Source organism: Lycorma delicatula, chromosome 11 (assembly GCF_047948215.1).
Source record: "Lycorma delicatula isolate Av1 chromosome 11, ASM4794821v1, whole genome shotgun sequence".
NCBI classification, from domain to species: Eukaryota; Metazoa; Arthropoda; class Insecta; order Hemiptera; family Fulgoridae; genus Lycorma; species Lycorma delicatula.
In genome coordinates this window covers 48,433,927-48,445,221 of record NC_134465.1, presented here as the reverse complement: position 1 = coordinate 48,445,221, position 11,295 = coordinate 48,433,927, and the positions used below count along the sequence as shown (strand labels likewise).

The 11,295-nt window shown below is 33.1% G+C and overlaps 1 long non-coding RNA gene across 1 annotated transcript; it reads right to left on the bottom strand.

Annotated features, from left to right (window-relative positions):
* Positions 1–429: 429 nt before the first annotated feature.
* On the bottom strand, positions 430–6,246 carry LOC142332612 (uncharacterized). The gene is made up of 3 exons (XR_012758352.1): positions 5,763–6,246; positions 4,845–4,993; positions 430–668 (listed from the first exon to the last, which is right to left on the bottom strand). It is a non-coding gene; the product is annotated as an uncharacterized LOC142332612 (long non-coding RNA).
* Between the last annotated feature and the right edge of the window lie 5,049 nt (positions 6,247–11,295).

Here is an 11,295-nt window from a genome sequence, read left to right as displayed (position 1 = left end):
AAATTACAACTTTGTAGACAAATATTCTTCCCCCTTCATGAATATTTAGTTATTAGTTTTGGAAATATATTACAGAAATTCTATAAAAATTAAGCTAATTATAATCCCACCCCTAATTATGATCGACTAACAGTTACTGTAAACAACTCATATAGCACTGTATCAAATTTGTAGATCCTATGATTCCTTAACAAAAATTAAAATATTTTAAACGGCGATACATACCCCACTCTTTTAAATAAGTTTGTAATTTTGTTATCAATGCCTTATATTTGTAGATGTATCACAATATTTGAGCTAAATTTCAAGTTTTAATGGTTAATGGGTAATATTAAGTGGGCATTAAGCAGGTAATGAAAAAGACAACACAAATAAAATTATAAATAAATAATATTTATTTTTATTATTTTAAATGTGAATAAGGATATCAAAGATTAAATTCCACGGAAAACTAAATCAACTGTTCTGGCATTTGCCCTATTGTATCAAGGAAAACCGTGGCAAAACCTTGATAAGAACAGCTTAACAATATTTATGTCTACGATACATTATCAAATTACAGGCATATATAACATAAGTAAAAAAACCTTATACATTATGATATTATTACAGTTTTAATTATAATCTTTATGATTTATAAACTTCTTCCACATCTGATATCTTTTTTCCTGAAAAAAAAAAACAAGAATTATTATAATAATGAACTACAATCTCATATCAACAACAAAATATTTAGAAATATATATTTCATCTGTTACAACCATCTTGAGGAGAATATTAAAAAAAATTGAGTGAAAAAAACACATTATGTGACATGATGGTTCATTATGAGTACAAGTATAATACTTCAGTTCTAACAATTAATTATGAATGTATTTTTAATAAAATATTTAAAAAAGGCTATATAATATGAGAAGAAAATTACAATGAATGTAATCGATATATGGATTAACAGAAAAAAGTTCTGAAAGTACTTTGAGAAATGATCTCAAATATAAAAATTTACAATTACATAATCTATTCTGATCGGTTGAAGATTAAAATCTAAACAGTATTTTGGTCCTGTGCACTGATATTTTCCATACATATGTATTTCTGGATTTTGTAACCCCCCAAAAAAAACAGATTAATTATGTTTCCATTATAAATAAATCAAAAAATTATTGTGCTTTACTGAGCAACGAACATTTACTATGCTTAATTTACAAAATGTATGAACAGAATTGTGTTTTTAATATGAGTGATGTAAACAAACAAATCAATTTCAACTTTGAGATGACATTTAATGAATCAATAATTTTTTTTTAACTAATATTTCTTCTGCTACCTCTTTAGGCTACCTAATGACATACAGACCTGCAGTCTGGTCTTTGGAACTCTTGCTAATTGTAATCTTAGTTAGCAATCATTTCACTTAAAGCCAGATATTTAACACATATTTTGGTATAAAAAAAATAATATGGTACAAACAGCCTATTTGCCCCTAGTCAAACGTACGTCGACTACTCTCGCACATATTTACATATTTTGGTATAAAAAAAATAATATGGTACAAACAGCCTATTTGCCCCTAGTCAAACGTACGTCGACTACTCTCGCATCGATATAAAATACCCAATTTGGCCTTATAAAATAAAGTTAAAAGAAGTCAGGGACAGACCCTGTTTGTATGATTAGACTGATTTGTCGCTAACAACTCTTCTTTTAGGAGCACGATTACCGATGTGGTTGATGTCTATACACAGTTATGGTCACAAGCATGAGTTTAGTTGACGGCAGGACCTATCTTCACTAAAAATCAACTTTTTTGGCTATGAATCGACCGATTCCTGTACATTCAATCCAGCAGTATGGCTTATACCACAGAGCCTCACTGTTAATGACAGACCATTTTTCCTCTTGGCTTTTAAGTTCCAGGATGTTACTGTCTTTAGCAGCCAAGAGTGTTTATTTAAACGAGTTAATTAAATCTTTTATTCTGATTGGTAAATAATAATATACTGTACAAAAATTTGAATGTATTGAGAATTTAAATTATCTACGTCCCGATTTGTTTTGAATTTGTAATGTTTAACTATATATAATTTTTTTTTTTTAATTTAAACATGAATGTCTTTTTTTGAAAGCGTTATGTATTATTTTAAAATTTATCCATTAGATTGAATCGTATTACCAAATAACAGTTGAATTCATAACAAAAGGGCTTCTATAAAAATAAAAACTATAAATAAAATTTTTGAAAATAACGAATGCTATAATAAAAAAATAATGTTAATTCCTGAATTTAAAAATCATAAAATTTGTTTACAAACATAAAAAATACCTAATTATTATTCAGAAGTGATCCATTAGTGAAAATACAACGCCATAGAATTTTCTGGTTTATAAACTGTAAATGGAAGTAATGTTGCAAAGTAAGAAAAAGAGGGGTAATATAAAATATGGAACAAAAGAACTGTAAATTGAAAGGATTTAGAAAAAATTCTAACTTGTTTTCTAAGTGATTATTACAGTGAGCAATAAATATAATAAGCACAATTGAGTTTACTTGATTCTTATAACTAATAATGACATAATTAAAAACATAAATATTATATTTCTTTGATTTTTTATCAGAATTATGAAAAATCATAATTAAATAATAATAAATAAACTTCATTAACCCTCGCATTACCAAGCAGGGTATTCTGAATACCCATGTGGTTGATTTTTTCCCTATAATAATTTTATCTGAAGAGATACATACTTGTGATTTCATGACTGCCCTAAAATGATTGAAATTGTATTCATACTCTTCTCACCCATTTTTTTTTTTTTTGTTATAGTTATTATTGACAGTATATATTGGTGAGGTTGTGAGATAACCCCATTTGATATGAAATATCTTATTATCGTATTTGTCAAAAATGACAAGTTATCCCTTGGCTGCTGAACTACTAAAATGAAACACGACAGTGGTTGGTACCCTGCGTTCCAAAAAAAAGAGATTCAGAAGGAATTTTTGCCCGACAGAAAGAACAAAGTTCATTCTTCAATGTCTGGTTTCATGACTTGACTATAACTTCTGACGTTCCAGAAAGGGACAAGTCTGTAATCTTACAATCTACTCAGTATAATAAGAGGCAAGTGAGCGGTGAAGAAAGTGAATACAAATCTGAAATAATTATCCATTACAACAAAACTAAAGGTGCCGTAGATAATGGAGACAAAATGACAAGAGAACATAGCTGTCTTAGAGAAACCAGGCTACGACCACTAAAACTTTTCATGGAGATGGTAGATATGCAGCACTGAATGTATATATTCTTTACACACAAAGATTTCGTGAGTGGGAGAAGAATAATCGGAGCCGACGGAAACTCTTCATGACTGAGCTGCTATTTCGACTCAGCAAAGGTAACAGGGAGGAAAGAACTAGAAATATCAACAGTCTTCATAAGAATGTACAAGATGCACTGAAAGCATATGGTATTGAAATTCTGACAGCAATGATCCAACCCCAGAGTTCAACAAGATTGCAACAGAAACGAAGATTATAAAACAAGATTCTATTGTGTAATGTGCAAGAAACCTGTTTGTAATATACACAAACAAGAAACTGTTATTGTAAAGTGCATGTTGTGTAAAAAATGTACCTGAATGAACAGTTCAAAAATGTATTACTTTGAAGCCAAATACTAGTTTACTGCAATGACAGCCAAAATGAATACATTTTTAATTTTACAGGTTACCAGTATTGAATCTCCTTTGTGAATGATATAAAATTTATTGTACTTTGCATCTATGTTCAGTTTAAATACATTTAATTATTTGAAAAACTATATTTCAATACTAAATAAAGCTATTCCTTGAAAGTAACAGAATCTAAAAACAAATATTTCATTAAATCACAAAATTGTACTGGGGTAGTCAAAATACCCCGCTTGGTAAAATAAAGGGGTCAAAAAGCTTGGCAACAGGAGCATTAATTTAGACTGGGTCTAAGCCACACCATCAGACAGGGGAAAATAAATTATATTATGATATGATAACAAAAAATATTCTATTTGAAAAGTTATATTTTACAAACCAGGAATATATTCTAATTAATTTGGAATATAATGCATTATACTTGTTCTTTAGTGCATTATTTATTGTTGTTTCAATTTATTTGAAGTTTCAAGAGAATCTTTAGGAATTCTGAAAATTACAAATTCATAATTATGTATACATTCAGAGTCGTACATAGCTGCACGATTTCAATTAAGATAACGATGAAAAAGGACACTAAATCTAACAAGAATTTCCACTAAAACTGCTGGCAGTCTTAGTCATTACTTCATAGTGCTGGGCAGAAAAAAAGTTTTGCACTAATAAGCATATGTTTCTACCCACCGGGTTGGTCTAGTGGTGAACGCGTCTTCCCAAATCAGCTGATTTGGAAATCGAGAGTTCCAGCGTTCAAGTCCTAGTAAAGCCAGTTATTTTTACACGGATTTGAATACTAGATCGTGGATACCGGTGTTCGTGGTTGGGTTTCAATTAACCACACATATCAGGTATGGTCGAACTGAGAATGTACAAGACTACACTTCATTTACACTCATACATATCATCATCCTCATTCATCCTCTGAAGAATTATCTAAACGGTAGTTACCGGAGGTTAAACAGGAAAAGAAAGAAAGCATAATCTTTCTAGTGTACAACTATTCTACACAAACATGGAGAGACTACTTATTTTTAACAGATGACCGAGATCGAGAAGTGTTTCAAAGAGAAACTTTCTCTTTTGCAATACTATTAAAAATTTTACTGAAAAACAAAACTTTTTTTTCTACTAAATTTAAGTAATATTGTACTTACTTATGATCGCAGAACAGTGCACTTGTCTCGTACAAGAACTCATAAAATATTAAATAATTTAACGTAATCTGGTGAAAATTTCATGCTCATTGTTTTAGATTTCTCTCTCTAAAGTTAATTAACAAAAGTTAAAACCATTGCAAACAGGGCTGTAAATAAAAAAAAAGTATGTTAAACTCCTTAGCATAAGAGCAACAAAAGTTAATAAATTTTCATCAGAATAAATTATATCCTAATATTGTGAAATTTAATAATAGATATTGATCACCTTAATTCATTCTCCTTGACAAAGTCAGGAAGATTATTTATTATTTTATTTTGTAATTACTATTTAATCATTATAAAAAAAGAAAGTTGCACATTTGTTTTAAATAAACAGAGAATTATATTTACTCTTCCTGATAAAAAAAACACAATTTGTTCGCTTCACCATTATGTAGTGTTCAAAAATATTACCATGAATTACTTTACAGAAAACTTTTTTTAATACCATGTGTTTTTTTGTACAATTCAAATAATTTCTATCCTAGCATTCAGTAGAAGTGTTACAAACTTAATTTTACATCAAATTTACTTCTATAAATCATTTAAATACATACACTTCTCTTCTAGTGGTTATATAAAATAAACAATCAAAAAATTCAAAATAAACACAATATTGTTCAATTTAAAGAAAAATTTTAACTTTTTGAAGTTGGCACATATTAAAAACAAATAATAATCAACAACTTGCCGATTCCCACCATTCTAAAAAAAAAATGTTAACCAATTGCAGGCATTTAATAAGGTGAATAGTACTATTTGTGCGATTTCAAATCTGCAAACCAGAATTAAATTGGAGAACAGTGTATTTAGTAGCACAAATTTAAAGAAAACCTGATTAACAAATTATATAGCCTAAAAGTAAGATTACCTTACCTAACATCTGTTTTTCTTTAGTTTTCTTCTGAATCATCCTCAGGAATATCCCTTTTCATTCTCCAGAAGCACCAGCAAAAAATTTTAGGCACCATTTTCTCTGGAAGCATGTTTCCACCTCTGACATATCCTTAGGAAAGCGTTCATCATGCTTATCAGTAACATTGCTAAAGTTTAGTGAAAAAAATTTCAAACGTGAATCTAAAATATTTAATTTTCTTTAAACATATTTCTATTTGAAGTCACTTTCTTGCTTAAAATTATTTTCTCTGTTAATTTTATTCGTTCAATTTTTGTGAAATCTTGTTTTTTGTAATAGTTATGATGTTATGTTTGTCCCAATTTTTTTTCATATCATTCTTTTTTTTTGTCTTTTTATTATCCCATTGTTTCTTTGTTTTCTTACCTCACCTTACATTTAGATACAACTATATTGTGGTAAGAATGTCTACTCCTGGATGTAATTTCCATTCCATAATTTAGTTTGGAAATCTCTCAAATAGTCTAGTAGATGGATTTCACAAATATATATAGAACTTCTTTTATGAATTTTAAAAGGAAATCCTTTTGATTATCAGTTTATACATTTTTTTATGTAGGAGGAAAATTTGCGACCAGACATATAGCAGCCCACACCACTGGGTGTGTGTGTTTCCCATCAGAGATGAAAACTCGCTAAACAACATGCCCTGATATCCGCCTGTTGGCATTACTCAGGGTATGCTGTTTCTCCCGTGGGACACACAGGGTGGTGTTGGGAGTCTTACACATATTACCAGTGGCAGCGACCCAAGGGCCCCTAACCACCTCCATGCATAAGCTATCCCTATCCCACCCACCCCATATGCTCCAGCAAAACATATGATCGATGGATCCTCTGTTCACAGTGGAACTTCCTCTCTACGTCTATTTACCCACGGTGCAACTGGCCCAGTAGGGGTCCGGGGTTCAATCTACAGCACCACAATGAAGGGGGGAGATCACTGTCTACATCCAATGTCAGCAATGCTACAGATCTGCTGGAAACAAGCAGAGGTCATTGTTGGCCCCAAGCCAATGGGTTGGAGAGTCCTGCACACCTTGACAGTAGTGACGACCCCCAAAGGAGCCCCCAACCACCTCCTTGTACAGGCTGTCCCCTCACCATCTGCCATGTGAAGGCTAGCACTCGTGCATTAATTCCTGTGCATTTTGAGGATACCCTCTGCCAAGGCAGCCACTTCTCGCCATGATATTTCACTGGTCAACATTGTCTTCAGCAGATTATCTTTGTCAAGCCTACCAAAAGCAGCAAAGCACTGATCTTGCTATCACCAATTTATACTTAGCTAAAAATTCTGAAGGTTCAGTTCTTTAATTTTTTTAATCTAGCTCATACTATCTTGACTATTTTTCCTTCTCTTTATTATAAAATTCATACATTTAATAAACCTCTATAAATCAGATAGTGTTGTTTAATTTCCCTCCATATGTGAAATCTGGTTTATTTAAGTCAATTTAATGTAATGCTGTAATGAAATCTCGCTCATGTTTTACAGTGGTAGTTCAATGTAAATTTGAATGAATTTTTGCATTTTAATGTATGATCAAATGAAAATTACTCTTTTGATCCATATATGTTCTAAACTTCAGCTCCAAGGTGGTGTTTGATGCCAGCAGGGTTCTTAGACAGTTAGAGTCTGAAGGTAAGCTGAGAGCGAGTCTGGTTCTAGTAGAGAGTACCAGGCCTAAAGTATTGCTTGGTGATGGGATGGAGATGAATGATGATAGATAGATTCCACCAAGGGGGAAGACTCCGCAAAGCTTGAGTGTTATCGAGCATTGCTTATGATTAACGCGGTGACAAAGCTTGACTTGGAAATCAATGTGGTTGGTAATGCAGTGGAAAAAAAAGTGCCTTCGGAAGGTTGCCGAGTATGTCACGAGGAGAGTCGATCGGAGGTACTCTTTCTGGTTGGTGGCAGATAGTGCTGCTAAGCCAACAGCCACGGGTGGAGACAAGGGTAGTGTTCAATGAATGGATATGGTGCCAACCCAAAGTAGGAATTTAGTGGTTAGAGCAGAGGGACGTTTCTTATGTGGATTATCTTTACTAACCATATCTTACTAATTCCATCAAAACATTTTTCTATAATTTGGCTGTCTCCTTGAATAGTTTCATTGATCTATGATTTCGCAATTGCAGCTGAAACTTTGATCGATCATCAAATCCCCTCATGTTAATTATCAAATTAATTTATTTTGAAACTTTCAGCCACTTTTAACTTTAAATATTTATTATGAAAATTGTGGCCACTTTCGAACTGTTAAACTCGCTTGTAAAAATTTGCACGATTAATAACTGTATTACTTACTTAATAAAGGTGGTAATAAATTTTAGGTGATTTTTAACCCTTTACAACATTAATCTTATCGCTGAGTTTTTATTCAAAAATACACTTTTCAAGAAGACTTAATGAATAATTATGATAGTTATATAAACAAGAGCATTTATTATTCACAGTTTTTACTGTTTACACAGATGCTCCCAACTAATGATTTTATGATTTTGAAAGTAACACAGATCTATTTTCTTTTTGCAATTGTACTGACCGAGGACCGGACCTAAGACTAATACTTTTGAAGTATTAGTCAGTCCCCACCCAGTGAGAGGTCACCACCTACGCAAAATGGCCATACTGGCATCGGCCACACAATTGCAATTAGTTGATTAGTGCAATTTCAGACACTGAAACAATCTTACACGTCACAATATATTTTAAGAGCTTATATATGCATATATATATATATATATATATGTGTGTGTGTGTGAGTAGACTATTTGACATACTCCTGAAAGTAATTTCTTACATATAAAGACAGAAAATACCTTTTTTGAGAATTGTACATAATATACTGAAAACTACTATGACAAACACATAATATGCAAAAATAAAACAATAAAATTCACAACAATACAACATAAGCCCCGACCTGAGTACTCACCTACATTATACATGAAAACATGATTAATAAAATACACAAAATACATGCATAATACCAAAGATGCAACATCACCTATACACATAAAAATCAATACACTTAATACATACAAAAACTAATCTCGCCCAACTACATATATCTACATATATACAATACTATGAATAATAATGAAATGCACAACAATAAAACGCAAGCCCCGACCATAAAAGAGAGCACTACATCAACTACGACCCATGCAAGGTACTCCTACTTGTCGTCCTCTGCCTCTCTTCCACACACAATAGCTTCAACCATGGCAGTTTTACCCCACCACGCTACTTCCAAGGTAAGCATCTTAGGGACTACATTCCCGACCCTTAACTTCCCAAACTCATCCATTACTGGGCGCCACATGCTAGCATAACATGTTCTGGGGAGTCAACAACCCCACAATACTGGCATAGGGGAGAAGCCCTCTTTCCACTTCATCCCAGTTATACAGAGGTACTGTAGGCATTGCCGTGAACACTACCCTTGTCTCCACCCATGGCTGTTTGCTTAGCAGCACTCTCCACCACCAGCCGGAATGAGTACCGCCGATCGGCTCTCCTCGCGACATACTCAGCCACCTTCTGAAGGCAGTTACCGCTGCGAAACCGACCACATTGATTGCCAAGTCAAGCTTTATCACTGCGTTAATCTTAAGCAATGCTCAATAACACTCAACTTTGCAGAGTCTTCCCTCTTGGTAGAATCTACTATCACGATGGAACTATGCCGCTCATTCATTTCAATCCCATCACCAAGCAATACCTCAGGCCTGGTATTCTCTGCTAGAACCAGACTTGCTCTCAGCTTACCTTCAGACTCTATCTGTCTAAGTACCTTGCAGGTACCAAACACCACCTTAGAGTACCCACTACTATTAACATTAAAATCCAACACATGGACCACATCACTCCCCAGAGTACTGGTGGCATTGGGTTCACTCACGCGGGTAAACCATTTCTCCCACCAGAATCTCTTGTTCAGGACAACTACTTCCTCCTCGTTGACCCTCTCGATGACCAACACTCTGCTGGAACTTCAGGACAATGTCTTTAATCTCCTTCTTAGTTTTGGTGTTCTGTTTTACAAGCAGGGTCAGTCTCCTGACTTCTTCCTCAACTACCCTGACTGCCTTCAACACCTCAGTGTCAGATCCATACCCCATAAGATCCACCATGTTCTTCCCCAGGCGCTGACTCCCAAATTCAACTGGACCACCCTTCTTAGCAGGTCCCTCTGCAGCCTGCCTACAAATGGGAGACCTAGACAGGCTCATACATGGCCTAAAGCCGTTGGCCTGCAACATTTCACAGCAAAATATCCATTGGTCACCTGCAAACTGTCTGTCAACCATGATCACGTTGAAGAACTGGCCAGTTTATTCCACCTGACCTCAATTCAGAACAAATCTATTTAGATATACTTTTAACTAAAGATGTTTCTCTCTATATATTGAACGATTCTTTTATTATAATACATTATATTTCTTACTCTCTATTTATAATATTTATACAAAGTCTGATGTCAATAACAAAAAATATTAATGTTTGGGTGCTTCTTAAGTTTTCTTTGTCTACACTATTCTTTTTTTTTTCTCATGCGATCGATCATTGTTCTTCAGTACATATATTGCACTTCACTCAGTAGCATATTTTATCAAATTACAAAAGAATTCTTTGATGAGTTTAAATAAACTTCATAGAGAAATACTGAATTGATTGTATAAAATATTATAATCCAGTTAATTAAAATCCTGCAAAAAAAAGAAGAAAACGTTCTTAGTATATTATGATTTTTTAAAAAATAAATTACAGTAATAAACAATCTATGTAGAATTCAAAGTTCATTATTAATTATTATTATTCATGCATTTCATTATTAATACTTCATGTATTTTGGGAGAGAGTAAAATACAAAATTAATTTTTGTTACAAAGGGAATCCAACAAGCTGGTAGATTTTCCAAGTTGGAGAAGTTGCTACAGAGTGGTGATGTCTGAAAGGAGGTAGTGTTTGTCATATTATGCGCTCATACTGACTTACAGTAAAAGTACACGGGTGATCGCAGGTAAAAAAGAAGAAAAATCCAGTTATTGGAAACGTAATACGTAAAATAAGATAAATAATGGTAGATTTAGCATTTGATCAACCACAAGGGTGATTTACAAGGATATAAAGACTAGTACTGGAATGGAAAATGTGAATGAAAAAATGAACAAGGCTGACAGTCGGTTTGTGCATGTAGTGAAGATTGAGAAGGAGCATAACTGAAAGAATTTGTGCAAGAGGAAATACAAGTCTGGATGAAGATCACAGAGGTGATGGCTCAGTAAACTTATAAAGGGCATAGAAAAGGGAGTTAGGGATATTTCAAGAGTATTTAGAAGCAAAGGAAGGTTTAAACAAGAGAAGGTTGTTTCTGAAAGGGTTGCAATGCAAAATTATCCCTCTACGTTTGCTGATTTTCTGTTTTGCTTGAATTATTTAGCTAACTTCTCACATTGCATTTTTTTAAAGATGTCAAA